An 18544-nucleotide genomic window follows, 5' to 3' on the forward strand; every position below is an offset into this window, starting at 1 on the left:
CATCCTCCACTGCACTCCCTGGCCACAGCAGAGAGCTGGCCTAGAAGAGGGGCAACCGGGACAGAATCCGGCGCCCCAACCAGGACTAGAACCCGGTGTGCCGGTGCCGCTAGGCGGAGGATTAGCCTAGTGAGCCGCGGCACCGGCCCTAACCTAAATTTTTTTTATGGGGCCAGTGCTGTGGCACAGTAGGTTAAAGCCCTGGCCTGAAGCGCCAGCATCCCATATGGGCACCAGTTCTAGTCCCGGCTGCTCCTCTTCCCATCCAGCTCTCTGCTATGGCCTGGGAAAACAACAGATAATGGCCCAAGTTCTTGGGTCACTGTGCCCACATGGGAGACCCGGAGGAAGCTCCTGGCTCCTGGCTTTGGATGGGCGCAGCTCCAGCCGTTGTGGCTATCTGGGGAGTGAACCAGCAGATGGAAGACCTCTCTCTCTGTCTCTACCTCTCTGTAACTCTTCCAAATAAATAAAATAAATCTTTAAAAATAAATAATAAACTTTTTTCACTTGAAAATAATTAGTTTTGAAAAATAGTAATATTATTTTAAATATAGATAAGTATGCATACAAGTACAAATAATGACAGCACTTTCAGCTATAACTGAGAAGAATATATTAAATTAATGGATAATAGATCTATAAAGACTTATAATGTGGAAATATTTATAATATGGGATACTTTCATCGACAATTTTGCTCTTCCACAAAATATACTTTGAAGCCTCTGTTAGAAACAGAGTGAGATTGGATGAAACAGGGTTTAACCCAAAACATCATTTCCCTTGTTCTAATGAAGCTTATGTGTTAGAATAGAATGCACTTATGTATTTAAGATGAATTAATTATAATAGCTAACATTTATTGAGCAAATACTATGTCAACTGTTTTGTGGTCACTTCTGCAATCCAAGTGAAAACCACATTATATAATTTTGGCTTGAAAACCAAAACTCCCAACTAATAGCTCCATTTCTTTACAACTATATTAAATGCAGTTTTTAGCAATGTTCTGATTATATGTCTTGAAATTTTCATGGACCATAACACATCCACACTAGAACTGTGATCAAATTATTATATCCAAAATAAAATAATACATAAAAAATGCTCAGAAAACTTTTCTCTTAAAATATCTTTATAGTCATGTCTGGGGGATAAAGTTCTCCATTTAGCTAATGTTCTGTTTGTAATTAGCACAGCATTCCCTTTTATGTCTAAAAAGAGAATTACAATAATCGGTTTAATAGAGTGCATTGATCTAACTTTTGTATTTTATTTGGATGAAAACAGAGTAGCAAAAAAAGTATATTTTTAAAAAATGGTTTCTGATGAAAGCTTAATATATATAGTAATTGAGGTTTTACAAAGGTAAGCACCCCACTGCTCAAACTGAAACATTATCCCTTTGATTAGCGATTGCTTCTTATCCAGGGGCACATATTCCTCTTTAATATAATTGCTATGAGTATTTCTTGTCAGTACCCAGGTGTGTCCCTCAAACCTCCTGTAGGCAAACAATTACATATTTCATAGTACAGTTCTAAACGCAAATCTCCCATTTCAGATACTCACCTTTAGAAAAGCTGTTTCTTTTGTCTAATATTTTCTTGGATTCCAGTGTAGTGCTTCAGAAATATCGTAAGCTTCACAGGAAAAGTATTATCCTGTGAAGCTATAGACAATATATGGTTTTAGTTTTATATACATAAGAATGGTGAAAAATAACTTGGAATAAAATTAACAGTTTTAATAAAATATCACTTAGATACCTTCTAATTATTTTCCTTCCAGTGATTTGTTACTAATGTTTCCTAGCCAGGAGGACTGTACATTTCTGATGTGCTTAGAAGCAATGTGCCATGTGACAAGAGTGTAGATTTGAGAATTAGATTGATTTGAAGACCATGTAACTTCAATACAAGTAGGTTGTTTTCCAGGGTTACATTCTTGATGACTCTAATAAACGTACTCAGATATTTTCATAGGATTTAAATCTTTGATATAGAAAAAGTAATGGATGAACATACCAATTTGTTGATTTCATATTAGGCCTTGGATAAAAGACATCATGAATAATTAATGGTAAAAGCATTAATTTTTTTCATGTTTGATACATTTTGTAAATAAATTGAGTAATAATCACAAACATCAAAACAGGAAGAACACATAATTAGAAGCTATGTGTAGGGGCTAGTGCTGTGGTGTAGCAAGTAAAGCTACCGCCTGCAGTGCTGACATCTCATATGGGCGCCAGTTCGGGTCCTGGCTGCTCCACCTCCCATCCAGCTCTCTGCTAATGTACCTGGCAAAGCAGTAAAAGATGGCCCAAGTCCTTGGGCGCTTGCACCTGCGCAGGAGACCGGGAAGAAGCTCCAGGCTCCTGGGTTCAGATCAGCATGCTTCAGACATTGCAGCCATTTGCAGAGTAAACCAGCAGATGGAAGGCTCTTTCTCTCTTTCTCTCTCTCTCTCTCTCTATCTCTCTCTCTAACTCTGCCTTTCAAATAAATAAATAAATCTTTTAAAAAAAGAAGCTATGTGAAACCCAAATAGTTCTGAAAGAGTCTGAAATAAGAGTATATTAAGGGGAATATGTTTTTTAAACAATAAACTTACCATAAATTGGCCCTTTGGTGTTAAATATATATCTAGGTATATTAACTATTCATAATAATTAGCAATGGAATATTTAAAATATCTGTTGATCTTCCTATTACATGCAATATTGTCGTTCTTCGTGCAGTTTAAGGACTTCCAATACACAATATGGAGAATCTTTGTAACAATCCCAATAGTATTCCATTGGCAGAATCTTGCTACTCCGATGTGGTCCTCAAGCCATCAGCACTAACATTGCTGGGAACTTGTTAAAAAACAGAATTCAGGCTCCATACAAAACTACTTAATTAGAATCTGCATTTCAACAAGAACCCCAGATGATTTGATTGTGTATCAAAATTTGAGAGCTGTGACATAAAAAGTTAGAATTTATGTTGCAAATTATGAAGCTCAATGATATCCCTTATAAATAGATCAATGGTAAAAGTGTAGAAAATCTACATTATTATTTAAAAGGAAAGAATATGAAAAATAGGATTTTAGAGAATAGTAGGAAAATAAATGACTGGTTACTATCACTACTAAAATCTGGACATTGCTGGAAATCAGGTGGCCATATGGCCCAACCACCAGTGTCAGTCCCACCCTCATCCTAATGGGATTCGCTGCTCCTACTTCCCTGTCCACCCCTACCCAAACAAAGTTTTAAAAAGACCTGCTCCTGAACACGCGTCTCTCTCTCAGCTTGCTCGCTGTCTCTTCCTCTCTGTCTCCTGAGCTCTGTATCTGTCTCTCTCTCTCTTACGCTCTCCTTTTCCCTCTTTTCCTTCTTCGCCCCTTCCCTCCAGTCTTTCAGGTTTCCCCCAATAAACTCTTTCCCTTAAAAAAATAAATTAAAAAAAAAATCTGGACAAGAAAATTTTGAGGAGGCTGGAGCTGTGGTGTAGCAAGTAAAGCCACCTCCTGCAGTGCCAGCATATGGGTCCCATATGGGGACCGGTTTGAGACCTGGCTGCTCCACTTCCGATCCAGCATTCAGCCATGGCCTGGGAAATCAATGGAAGACGGCCCAAGATGGCCCTGCACCTGCATGGAAGACCTGGAAGAAGCTCCTGGCTCCTGGCTTTGGATCTGCACAGCTCTAGCCATTGCGGCCATCTGGAGCGTGAACCTGTGGATAGAAGACTTCTTTCTCTGTGCCTCGGCATCTCTGTAACCGCTTTTCAAATAAGTAAATTAATCTTTAAAAAAATAAAGAAAATTTCAAAATAACTATGATTATTACGAGGATTTAGCCATTAAATGCCAATTACGCCATGCCAGGAATTTACTGCTGATATCAATTCTTATTAGTCCATTCCTGAGTTGTATCGGTGGGTAAACAATTGTATCTCCTTAGTTTAACTACAGTACATCCTCATTATTTGAAGACTCTACATTGACAAATTTTCCTACGTGCTAAACTTTAATGTGTCTCCTAAATCAATACTCTCAGTGCTTTTCTGATCATTAGTGGACTTGTCCAGAGAAGGGGAAAATTTGGAACTCCTGAACCACATGTTCCCAGCTAAGATCAACAAGTTTCCTGTGCCTCTCAGAGATGGCCTGACAGTAGAGGGCAGTATAGAGCAGTGCAAGAAGCTCCAGCTCCTTGATCAATCTGACCAAGTTTGAACCCCAACTCTGCATTGAAGAGCGAGGCCAATTCAGGCAAGTCACAACACTTTTGAAAAGAATTTACTTTCTCTCAAATAGTAAACGTATGAGAAATATTTTTTTAAAATAAAATCTGTCAGGATAAATTGCTTTTGGGATTTAAGATAATACTATCCATGTAAAATATCTATTTATATTTGAGCAGTAGGAGCAAAATTCAACATTTACTAATTCAGTATCGGCAGCAATTTCGTGGAACATAACTATAGGGAATAAGAAGAATTAACTATATATAATTACATATATGCAGTTGTCTGTTACATTTATAATTCTTTTTATGTATATCTTATTTCATTTTACAAATTTTCATAACTGTATCAACAGATTGAATAAAATACATATAAGGTTATCCTATATAAAATTATGTTCCACAAAAACACTACATCATTTTTATTTATGGGTTTCATTTATTTGAAAGCCAGAGAGAAAGACAGAAAGGTCTCCTACCTGGTGGTGGTTCACTCCCAAATGCACATAACAGTTGGGAATGGACAAGCAAAACCTTGGAGTCCGGAACTAAATCTGTGTCTCCTACATTGGTGGCAGGAACCCAACCATTGAGACATCCTCTGCTGTTTCTCAGGGTGTGTATTAATAGGAAGTTGGAGGAGCAGAGCCAGAATTCACTCAGGCACTCAGATATGGGGTGCAAGCACCCAAGCTGCAGCTCAACTGGAAGGTCAAATGCCTGCCCATGAATCTTTTTCAAAGAACCTTTCTTACATTGAAAGTCAAAGGTGTTTTTTCAGTTGTTTTTTACTAATATTTTTATTAGTTTAACTATTTCTTCTTCCTTTTTCTTCCCCTAAAAATGATAGGCATATACATTGTCTTGACTTCTAAAGGAAAGCATCCCAAATTGTGCTTCTCTAATTGTCAATTTGTAAGAACTTTTCTCAAAGAACTATTTATAGACTTAATAAACACCTAAATCATAGGAGTACTTTTTTAAAGTTGTTTATAACCAACTTCCAAAAACACTGAATGTCAAATGCACTATAATTCAAAAAGAAGCTATTTGTCACTATAGATTTGTGGAAGAAGAAAGGCTTTTTATTTTATGTGAAAAATGACTTCAGATTTGATTGAATGGCAAGTTTTAATTTAAATTTTCTATTTTCTTTTTCATTCTCTTTCACCATATAAAAAATCCCAAGGAACTGGTGCTGTGGCATAGTGGGTAAAGCCACCACCTGCAGTGCCAGCATCCCATATGGGCACCAGTTCGAGTCCCTGGCTGCTCCACTTCCAATCCAGCTCTCAGCTATGGCCTGGGAAAGCAGAAGATGGCCCAAGTCTTTGGGCCCCTATACCCACATGGGAGACCCGGAAGAAGCTCCTGGCTCCTGGCTTCAGATCGGTGCAACTCCAGCCATTATGGCCAATTGAGGAGTGAACCAGCAGATGGAAGACCCCTCTCTCTCTCTGTCTCTCCTTCTCTCTGTGTGTAACTCTCTCAAATAAATAAATAAATCTTTTTTAAAAAATCCCAAAATATGCTTAACATTAAAAAAACAAGCTCTAACACAGTGAAAAGTTACAAACATACTAAAGTATATAATCAGAAACTTATTTAAAATTGAGAAAATGTTTATTAAAAATAGGTAATTTGGGGAAAAATCTAATGATTAGATACTTCTACATAGTCATAATTCTAAAATGCATGAATTTAAGCAATCATTTTGCAAGAGATTTTTTTCATATGACTAAACATTAAGCAAAGTAAGTGAGTTTTTAATCTTGGAAATCTAGAAAATAAATAGACAAAGTTCTACAACATGGATTATTATGCTATATACAGTTGTTGTTGCTCTTACATTACATCATAAGATCAAACTTTTTAAAATGGTTATTCAAACATGGCACAAAACACTGAAATTTTTTCTTTTATATAGTGTTTTATTTCTTAAAGCAGTATGGAAAACAGAGACCAAAGAAAGTCTGTGAAGTTCACCAAAGCTACAAGTTGAAGTAGTGGCAGAATAAGGAATATAATTTAGATATCATAATACCTCATTGTTGTACCCAATAAGATTCTTTATTTTATTCATCTCATAAAATATGAAACTGTTTTATAAACATTTTACGCTTTATCTCCAGTAAGCTATTAAACTATTATATCCTTGTGGATCGAGAATATGTTTGTTCATTTATGTATCTACATGAAAAATCATTGATTCTATTAAAGAGAGAGGAAGAAAAAGAAAAGAGGAATCAAGTAAATATAAGAACTTTCATACATACAAAATTTTTAAATACATTAAGAACACTAAATATGTCACCAATTATCACTTTGAATTTTTCTTTACATTGTTCCAATAATTACAACTGGATTCTCCATGCTTAAATTTAACTTAAAATTATATTTCTAAATATAAACAAACAGTCCAGTTAAGAAATCAGCAAAGGACTTAAACAGACATTTTTCAAAGAAATCCAAATGGCCAACAGACACATGAACAAATGTTCAGGATCACTACCCATCAGGGAAATGCAAATCAAAACCACAATGAGGTTTCACCTCACCCCCCCTCCCCTTAGAATGGCTTTCATGCAAAAATCAGCAAACAATAAATGCTGGTGAGGATGTGGGGGAAAAGGTATCCTAATCCACTGTTGGTGGGAATAAAAACTGGAACAGCCAGAATGGAGATACCTCAGAAATCTGAATATAGACCTAACATTTGACTCAGCCATCCCAATCCTGGGAATTTACCCAAGGGAAATGAAATCAACATATGAAAGAGTTATCTGTACCCTCATGTTTACTGGAGGTCAACTCACAGTAGCTAAGATATGGAATCAACTCAAATGCCCATCAACTGAAGGATGGATACATCATGGGATATGTACACCATGGAACACTACACAGTGTAAAATAAATAAATAAATAAATAAATTCCTGTCATTTGCAACAAAGTGGATAAAACTGGAAAACATCATCCTTAGTGAAATAAGCCAATACCAAAAGGATGAATACCATATGTTCTCCCTGATCCGTGAGATCTAATAGAGCACCTAAAAGGAAATCTACAGAAGTGAAACCAACACTTTGAGATGCAATGACTGAATAGTCCTTGTCTCGACTGTTGAGGAACAGGTTTTTTTCATACAATTTGTTAAACTCTTTACTTAGTATAATCATATGTGTATAAAGTTAATTGAAAATAGAGCTTAGTAAAAAATAAGAACGGGAATAGGAGAGGGAGGAGAAAGAGGGGTGGGAGGGCGAGTAGGATGGGAAGAATCACTACATTCCTAAAGTTTTATTTATGAAATGCATTAAGTTTGTATTCCTTAGATAAAAGATTTCTGGGGGGAAAAAAAGTCCTGGGGCCAGTGCTGTGGCACAGCAGGTAAAGCCACCATCTATTGTTCCAGTATCCCGTATGGGTACCAGTTCCAGTCCTGGCTGCTCCACTTCCAATCCAGCTCTCTGCTATGGCCTGAGAAAGCAGTGGAAGATGGCCCAAGTCCTTGGGCCTCTGCACCTATGTAGGAGACCGGGAAGAAGCTCCTGGCTCCTGGCTTTGGATAGGCCCAGCTCTGGCCATTGTGGCCATTTGGGAAGTGAACCAGTATGTGGAAGACTCTCTCTCTCTCCCTGTCTCTACCTTTCTCTGTAACTCTGTCTTTCAAATAAATAAAATAAATCTTAAAAAAAAAAGTCATACTATTAATTCCAGCAATTTCATTGCTTTAAATAAGTAAGTTGAGAGGGAGAGAAACTAATTATGTATGGAGTCCAATGTTAATCTGAAAAGTACACCTTTGTTTAAATCATACGTATGCTCTTCACACTGCCTGAGATAATCTCCAGTACCATCCACTTTTAAATATCAAAATACCATCTAGATGAGGTGCATTTGAGTTCTTCCTCCTTGGAGTTCCTTCTAATCAACCTAATCCAACCTAATCCAAAGTGAGTCCCCTCTCAGAATGCCCCTAGACAGCAACACTCTTACTGCTCCTCAGTTGTATCAGATTCGCTACATTTTAAGTACACATTTTATGACACTGTTGGGCTGTAAATGTCCCTGAACTAAAAATGATGTAACTCAAACTCCCATTGAGATATGTCCAAAATATTCTAGCACATTTATATGAATAATATATTAATATAATATTCAAAGTTTGTTAGGAATAGATGATGTTTGCTTTAGGAGCCATAAATGGTATCTGATACCATGTTCTTTAATTAAGACCTTAGGTTTAAAATATTGGAATGTTAGTATTTATTAAGTGATAAATAGAAAATTCAATCTCAATTTTTGACCTATCCACTACAGTTTAACATATGGTAGACAATAAATTTTCATCTTCTTTGCCCTGTATCTCCTTATTTTATTTCTTATTAATCTATCTATCAGTATGATCTAACATATCTGTTTCATTCAAAAAAGTGTTGCATTTTCTACACATTAATTAAAGGTACAATGTGTTTGAAATACTCTGAATGTCTTAGAACATCACAAAACTGAGAAGCAGAATCTTAACTACATAATCATTGTCTTTATAAAAGCTGCATAATTTGGGAGCTTAATTATGTGAATCTAGAAGAAACAGTCCTGGAGGATACTGGATTTCCCAGCTGGATCACCATTTCAGGAAAGAACCATCCCCTCAATGGTTTGAGTGTTATTGGAAGATGGCCCAAGCTGTCAGTACTCTTTTTTTAAAAAAATACATTTATCTCTTCTTTTTTAAAAGATTTTTATTTATTTATTTGAGAGGTAGAGTTACAGACAGTGAGAGGGAGAGACAGAGAGAAAGGTCTTCCTTCCGTTTGTTCACTCCCCAGATGGCCTCAACGACCAGAGCTGCACCAATCCGAAGCCGGGAGCCAGGTGCTTCTTCCCGATCTCCCATGTGGGTGCAGGGGCCCAAATATTTGGGCCATCTTCTACTGCTTTCCCAGGCCATAGCAGAGAGCTGGTTTGGAAGAGGAGCAGCCAGGACTAGAACCGGCACCCATATGGGATGCAGGTGCTGCAGGCGGAGGATTAACATACTGTGTCACGGAGCCAGCCCCAGCTGTCAGTACTCTTAAAATGTCTTCAGCTGAATAATACTACTTCACCGAAGTCATGCCTCCATTCAGGGCAACCTACACCCAGTTATTGATCAACAAGGAGTATAAAGGACCAGCACGCTCACTACTTAGGAAAATAATAAAAGTTCATCACAGCTCCACAGCCCTTGGTGGGTTTGGCTAAATCCTTCATTGGAATTATTCCCTCATAAACACCTTGCTGGAAAATTTCCATCTCAGAGTCTGCTTATCACAGATCCCAAGCTGTAGCAAATACTACAGTACTCTTAGCAGAAGACAGAATTTCCAAGGAGATGAAATTGTGATTCTTGGCTGTTTCTTTAAACCTTGGAACTATTGTCAATATGGGATGGATAATTTATTGGTTTGGGGCTGTCCTGAGCATTGTAGCATGTTCAGCAATATTCCTGCCTCTACCACTAGATGTCAACAGTATGTGTGCACTCATGAGCACACATATAACACACAGTTTGTCAAAAATGTTTTGACATTGCCAAAAGTTCCATGGGAGGCAAAAATCTCCCACTGAGAACCAATGCCCTAGAGCTAATTTTGGCAATACGAGAATAGGAAACAGTGGAAAGAAGCTAGCATAACCGAGATGCCAGGAGGTAGTAACTGAAAATACATCAGAAAATGAGGCACTTAAAATGAGGTATCAGGAATGATTGACATCCTCTTTCCCTCTCCATCTGGCAGCCCCATAGCTCATCCTCATGCCATCTTCACCATAGGGTAGCAATTAAAAGCCAAGATTCTAAAATTCTGAGAAATAGGGGTCAATAGGTATTGTTCTTTAAATGCACTATGTACTGGCTTTAATAATGCTTCATGCAGAAAGGATGCACTATCCATAGGGTTCTTAATGGTCTGTAGTACTTGATGAGGAGCAAAATTCTCCAATTTCAGAGAGAAGCTGTAGATTTCAGTTGTTTTTCTTCCTCCAAATTCTTGAAATGCCAGTTTTCTTAAAGGATTTCCTAATCTTTTTTAAATGCCCTGAGTATCCATTTAACAGTCACTTCCTTCACATAAAAATTTCTTCAATTACAGGGGAAGCCATGACAGGGAAATGCTAGAGAACTTCCTGAAATCTTGAGGAAATGTATATACATATAAAAGTGAAGTTGGGAGAAAAAAAAAAAAAAAGAGTATCAGAGGCATATGGGAATAAGCATACAAAGAATATCTGTAAGTCAGGATATATTCATGTAACTTTCCAACATCAAGTATTCCAATTAAATCTACCACTGTTATTATCATGTGTTGTTTTTATCCACATAGTTTTTGCTCTCTTTTTCTATTGTTTCTATTGAGGATAACCAACATACCAAAAAGCTGTATTTAATATACACATCTTGATGAGCTTAAAAACAAGTAAATACTCTCAAACTATCTCCATAAATAATACCATAAACTACCATCTCTAAAAAGTTCCACCCGCCCTGTGTATATGCATGCGTGTGCATGTGTGTAATATATTAATTAAGTTCACTTCCTCTTAACACATTTTTAAGTATATAATACAGTTTTTTAATTATGTGCACCATTACTATACAGACCTCAAGCTTTTATTCATCTTGCATATGCCCAACTCTGTACTCTTTAACACCTTCACAATTCCCCTTTTCCAGAGCCCCTTGCAACCACCAGAATATTCTCTGCTTCTGGGAGTTTATTTTAGATTCCTGACACAAGCAACGTCATGTAATATTTATTCTACTGTGTTTGTTTTATCTTACTTAATATAATATTCTCCAGCTCCACCCATGTTGTAGCAAATGGCAGTCTCCTTTTTTAAGGCTTAATACTAATCAATTTTATGTATGTGCCATATTTTCCTTATTCATTTGTCTACGGTCAGTTATGTGCTCTGCTATTATAAATACTGTTGCAATAACATAGGGGTGCAGTCTTTTTCTAACACCCTGATTTCAACTGTTTTGGGTATATATCCAAAAAGTGAGATTGGTGGCTCATATGATAGCTCTATTTTTAATTTTTGAAGGAACTTACATTGTTTCACACAGTACCTATACCAATATACATTGCCACCAGAAGTGTTCAGAGTTCCTTGTTCTCCACACCCTTTCGTTGTGAATACCAGGTATGAGGTAACATCTTGTGATCTTCATTTCCATTTCTACATGCATTATTTTAAAAAGAAGTTCAAAAAGGAGGTGCTCTTATTTATATATATGACATAAAAAGAATTCTATATAAACCAACTGCATAAGAAATGGCTTCCTCAACACTATCTTTAACCATTGTCTGTATTTTTGGATTCACAATTTTATAATTTTCTGTTAGCCAATTCATTGTTACATGCTTGTTAATTGTGTCTCCTATTACAATGTTTAACATTAGAAACATTGTAAGATAAGAAGCAGAGAGAACATCCATGAAATAAAGGCAATTTTTAATTTTATCAGACAATTTCTCCCCATGAAGATTTTATAACTTTCTCATCTCTAATCAAGTTCCCTGCCATAGGAGCACGTTCTAATTAGAGCCGTCTGCTCCTAGCAGGGTATTTATCCCAGACCAATGTGTGGTGAAACATTCTAATCCATTTTAAGCGTGTAATTTGTTTCTGCACTCAAATTCTAGTCAAGGAGCAACTGGATGTCACTGGAGACTTTTCTTATACAATAAGGGCAAGGAAAGTTAAAACAGGAATTCAATGAGTGGAAACCCAAAATCTGTAATTAGGAAATATTAATCTAGGACATGCAGTGATAAAAATGAATAACCACCTGCTCATGACATGCTTATTAAAATAGGTGAATCTAGGAAAACTACTGCCATCTTATTTGTTCATAAGTTTTATGCCTCCCTTTTCCTAAGATCAAAAGGCATGGTTTCATTAATTTATCCAATCATATATTCATTCATATTAAAAACTGACTATTTCTGAGCAAGGCACTATGTTTTGTGCTAGGGAATATCAACAGTTTAAGTCATTGATCTTTGCAAAAGTTGATAAACAGTGTAATATATTTCTAGAGCTTTTAAAAGTCTTTTTCCCTTGCTGTCTTGAGAAAGAAATAAATAATATATGGAAGAGTCTATTTTCGTTCTTATCAAAAATATGGAGCGTAAGTATAAGTATTATATCAATCCTCCCACAATTTGTATATTATTTTGTAATCTGAAGAATTTCAGATACTTTGTAAAGCTGGTACATTTATGACATGGTTGCATTCAAGGAAGAGCTCAGAGTGAATAACAGGGCAACAATACAAGAAAAAAGACAATGTTTAAAATGTTCATAATTGGAAATTATTTTAAAGAAAAATGTAAAATACTATTTCAAATTTTAATGACTGACCCCTAGGAAAATACACACACACACACACACACACACACTTCCTTCTTTCATGGTCTGTATTTCTACTGAATTTTATTACTTCTACTTTGTCACAATTAAACCCAAAACCCTTAGTGACTTTGTGCTTGTCACCTCTACTCTGTTGTTTCAATTCCACTTCCCCAAACTTCTGTGATTGGGTAAAAAGCACATTAAGAGACAAAAAAAAAAAAAAAACTGTATCTACAAAACACAGAGATGCTTCCAACTGGCTCAGATGACATTACTTATTTTAAAAAGTACCACCATCAGGACCAGCACTGAGGTGCAGCCAGTAAAGCTGCTATCTGCAGTGCCAGGGTTCCATATGGGCACTGGTTTGAGTCTCCACCTGCTCTCCACTTCCAATCAAGCTCCCTGCTAATGTGCCGAGGAAAGCAGTGGAAGATGGTCCAAGTGCCTAGGCCCCTGCATCACACATGGGAGACCCAGAAGAAGCTCCTGGCTCCTGGCTTTGGACTTGTTCAGCTCTGGAAAGTGACCAGTGGATGTAAGATTTTTTTCAAATAAATAAATAAATCTTTAAAAAAAAAAAGTACAATCATGAGCAACATATACACACAAGAGGTCTTTGGCTTGAAATGAGCATCAATAGTTTCAGATATCAAAATGAATGAATCTACAGACACCTGGACACCAATGTACATACAAATACATAAAATAGAATTTATTTCAGCAGAGCATCAGAACACAATGCTAATCAAAAAGACATCATATACATTGCAATTATTCTTTGTTCAGGGAAGAACCAAGATTAAGCTCTGGTGTACATTTGGAAAAAAAAAATCCTAGACCCAGAAACAGAGCAGCTGATTGCTACAGGTAACATCACCAAGTGGTTCAGCTACAATGGAGCCTTGGCTATAAACTGCTAAGCCAACTATGATCCCAAAGAGGTATAATCTGCTCATTTCAAGTGGAAGTTTATAGTAGAAACAAATTTCAGAATTGAAATGATGACATAAGCGATTTCCATATTAAGAATGGATGACAAGCAAAAAAGAAAGTTATTCTTAAACATGTCATCATAGAAGCTTATCCATGATCATTGCTTAGTAATACCTTGTCAGCCTTATTTCACTCTTTCATTACAAGAGCATATATTAAGAGATTTATTCTGCAAATAGTTGACTCTGAGCTTATTTCAAATCAGCAAGACATAGAAGACAGTTATCAATATTGCTGTGGTGATGCTGCAAAATGATACAAGTGCATGCAAAATGAATGACCTTATTAGACACAGTTTACCAAAGGTACATTTATGTTTGTTCATACCTGAGTGGCTGCTAAGCATAAACATAAATATCAATCAAGACTAGTTTCTCAAAAGACCATACAAATTAAGATGGTGTACAATAACCACAATGAGAAAAATTTTGTACAGTTTGCAGATAAGGTTATGTGTAAATTCTGAAGACAATCTACATATACATCATATACATATACATATACATCATATATTTGCATATACATCACATATTTATAATTAATATAAACCCTATCTTTTTAGTGCCTGAAGTTGATACAACATCTCCTTAAGTGAGATACTTGAACTGAGCTGGTGGGAATTGACGGTTCATACTTCTGAATATTCAATACGATATTTTAGCGTATTTCTTCTGGCTGAAATTTGGCAGCCTCTATCACAAGTATACAATAATATTAATAAGCTGTTTAACAAAGGTTTTGAAAAACTTTGGCATATTCTCACTTTAAAAGTAACTTTTAAGATTATATATAATATATTATGTATTTGAGATTTCTGACAGAAAGAAAATAAATATTTAATTTCTAAACTAAATTGGTTTTCTAGAAAGTCTGCCTTTGGCAAGATCCTTATTGTTTAGCAGAGCAACACAACTTTTTTTTCCTTTTAACTGGAACCCTTGGTTACCCTTATACCAAGAAAAAATGTTACTCCTTCTATTGAGAGTAATTTTGTCACAGGAATATTATTATTGTTATTATAAATCCTTTCCAGCCTTCCCATGTTTACTTGCTTCATTTGTTTCTTCTGTCTTAGAATATGCCATAGCTGAAGAAGCACAATCATAGGCCTAGTTATATCAAATTATTCTTCTGCTTAGTCTAGTGTAGACTATTAGTCATGAATGAAAACATTCATTGACCTCAAATTACATGACTAAAACTGTGTTAGCCGAACAGGATTTTTTTTACCCAAAGAGAAAAAAAATAACTTTCAACAAATATCCTACAATTTGGTTGGGTGAAAGCAGCCAAGCACATTGGAGTACAAGATTCACTCCCCAGTTCTGGCTCCAGCCTTCAGCTTCCCATCAGTGCATACACTGGGAGGCAGCAAGCAATGGTTCAAGTTAGCTAAGCTCCTGTCACCCACATGGGAAACCTAGATTATGTTCTCAGCTCCTACTTTCAGCTGGGTCAAGTCCCACACATTGAGGGTATTTGAGGAGTGAACTAGAAAATGTGCTCTATCACTTTCTCTCTCCCTTTCTCTCTACTTCCCTCTCTCTCTCTCAAATATTTTTAAAAAATTCATCCATAGCCATGAAGCAATTAAGAAACAAAACAGGACACAGAAATGTGCTCTTCTAGGGCTGGCATTATGGCTTAGTGGGTAAAGCCTCCACCTGTGATGCCAGCATTCCATATAGGCACTGGCTTGTATCCTAGCTACTTGACTTTCAGCTGCCTGCTAATGGAAAGCAAGGGAAGATGACCCAAGTGTTTAGTGCCCTGCCACCCATTAGGGAGACTCAGAAGAAGCTCTTGCTTCCTGGTTGTGGCCTGGCCCAGCCCTGGCCATTGCAGTCATCTGGGAGTGAACCAGTGAACAGAATGTGTCTTTGTCTGTCCCTCTCTCTCTCTCACTTCTGTATCCCTGATGTTCAAATAAAATAAACATTAAAGAAAAAAAAAAGAAGAAATAAATGAGCTCTGCTTAGAACTGCTTATACCAGAAGCATCAGAGCAGCTTTGCAGAAAGATTAGAACTTACCAGGCCAGAGAGGTTTCATCCATCTTTTGATGGATATGTAGACAGAGAAAGGATGGATTGACATAGAGACCAGCTTAAAGGCACAGAAGTATATGAGTTTCAACATAGCTTAGTCTTCCAAGAATTTCAATATTTTATTAGTCACTATAAAAGCAGAGAAAAACACTCCAAACTGATTCCTTCTGAGAACAGCCCTTATATTATTTTGCTCTCTGTTTGTACCTATTTTATATCCTAAGTCATCCTATACCAGATATGACAACATCCTAATACACAAATGCTAGCTACACTTATTTAAAAATATAAATAATGAGGGCTGGCGTTGTGGCATATCTGGTAAAACTAGCGTCTGCAGTGCCGGCATCCTAAAAGCACCAGTTCAAGTCCCAGCTACTCCACTTCCAATCCAGCTCCCTGCTAAAGTGCCTAAGAAAGCAGCAGAAGATGGTCCGAATACTGGGGCCCCTGCACCCACGTGGGAGACTTGGAAGAACCTCCTGACTCCTGGCTTTGGATTGGCCCAGCTCCAGCCATTGTGGCCACTGGGGAATGAACCAGTATATGGAAGATTTCTCTCTCTCTCATTCTCTCTGTAATTCTGTCTTTTGGATAAAATAAATAAATCATATATATGTGTGTGTATATATATATATATACACATATGTATGTGTCTATATCTTTATCTTTTGGATAAAATAAATAAATCTCATACATATATATATATATATATATATATAAATGAATCAAATGCCATGATTACCAATTGTTTTTTAAATATCAGTTTGATAAGCTCCACAAGGGAAAAATTCATGCCTGTGTTAATTCCTTCCTGCATCTATCTCCTCTCCCACAAACCCTGGCCTATAATAGGTACCATGCTGAATCCTCTATAAATGCTAAATGTGTAAATAGATGAATTATAGAAGGAGTTTCAGGTAAATAAAACTAAAGTGACTGTGTAGAAAGAAAACAGATACTACTTTCATTAAGATATGCTTACATTCTAGAAGATAATATGAAAAGGGTGTGTAGAGGAAAGTGAACTATTGTAAAACAGAATTTTTGCTTAATGCTGAGGATTAAAAACCTTGCCGCAGCTCACTAGGCTAATCCTCCGCCTGCGGTGCTGGTACCCTGGGCTCTAGTCCCAGTCGGGGCGCCGGTTCTATCCTGGTTGCTCCTCTTCTAGGCCAGCTCTCTGCTGTGGCCCAGGAAGGCAGTGCAGGATGGCCCAAGTGCTTGGGCCCTGCACCCACATGGGAGACCAGGAGGAAGCACCTGGCTCCTGGCTTCAGATCGGTGCAGCACGCCGGCCATAGAGGCCATTTGGGGGGTGAACCAAGGGAAGGAAGACCTTTCTCTCTGTCTCTCTCTCTCACTAACTCTGCCTGTCAAACTAAATTTGCATTGTACACCTTTAAATGATGAATGATCAGATAATTTGTTAGATTTGAGAATTTGGGGTTTAACTTTAGTCTGTGATAACTGATTTCAAAATTTATAAAGCACTAACCTCTACTTGTTTATGTATTAGTAACAAAAAGAAGTTTCCAAAATTCTCTAAATTTAGTCTCATTTTAGAAGAGTTCATATCATTTTCTACTTGATTAACACAGTAAGTAGTTAATAAAGCACCTACTGCATGCGAAGTTTAGTTAGACATTGTGGCATATCCAGATAAATAATGATATTCATTATCCTGGAGCAGACAATACAGAGACAGGAGAGGCAAACATTAAAGAATTAATTTAGAAGACAGTATGACACATACATCCAAGTAAATGAAATAACATTGTAGAATTTTAGGGAATCAGCATCACTACAACTGACACAGGCTTTGATGAGTTCATTGGAGAAAAAATTGTAACTTCAAAAAATGATGTGATTTACCATGAGGAAGAAGAGATGAGAGTGCTTTCAGGAACATGCATTCAAAACATAAGAATGGAAGGGCCATTATATGTCTAGAGGAAAGTATAGATGCACTTTGCTAAGGAAGACTATTCCTATAGGGTGGGGAAGGTGATGGGGAAATTGCATTTTATTCAGCAGGTAAACAGCCTTAAGTGACAGTCTAGGCTTTTAAGACAATTCTATAAGCTGTGGTAGATGATATGGTGAAAAGGAGTAATTTTAAGGCTATTTAGTTGATGTGCACACTAGTTGGTAAGATAAATTTGAGGTGGAATGCAGTAAAGGCAGGAGACCCGCTTAAAAGTTCTTGAAATAAATCAAGCAGAAGGTAATAAGAGCCACAACTACAGTGGTAGCAACAGGACTGGAAAAGGATAAGAATGACCTTTCAAAAGAGAATCAATGGTACTTTTTGACTGATTGAACTGGAAGGGAGGTGCTAAAGTTCATTTTAAACTAAGAAGACTGCAAGAATGATCACAGAAGTAAGGGAAGTTCACCACAAAGAGGATTGGACCAGCTGACCTCTCAAACCTCATCCAAAATAAGTTCCACTCCTATGTGTGAACAAGCTGTTTCCCTCTCACTACACCCTACCTATCCAATTATGTCCATCTATTAATGTCTTTATCACATCTTACCCTCCTTGGAAAGCAAGATGACTACCCCTTGCCACAAAGTCTTCTTTGAGCTCCCAATCCATTCTTTCTCTTGCATATAAATCAGATGTTTAATTGCATCATCCATTTACATGCTATAGCAATGCATTTTTGACTGAGTCTTACCTCCCTCAAGAGCTTTTAATCTTTCTGTATCACAAAACTTAGCATTGAATTAAATACTGACTCATCTAAAATACAGCTAAAGATAACAAATATAAATAAATGTATCTCTTTTAGTAAACTAGAAATTTCGATACTCAAAGAATGTAGAGAAGCCTATTGGTATGA

The sequence above is a fragment of the Oryctolagus cuniculus genome, chromosome 2, assembly GCF_051225735.1.
Source record: "Oryctolagus cuniculus isolate XC-2025 breed Fujian yellow rabbit chromosome 2, ASM5122573v1, whole genome shotgun sequence".
In the NCBI taxonomy this organism is placed as follows: domain Eukaryota; kingdom Metazoa; phylum Chordata; class Mammalia; order Lagomorpha; family Leporidae; genus Oryctolagus; species Oryctolagus cuniculus.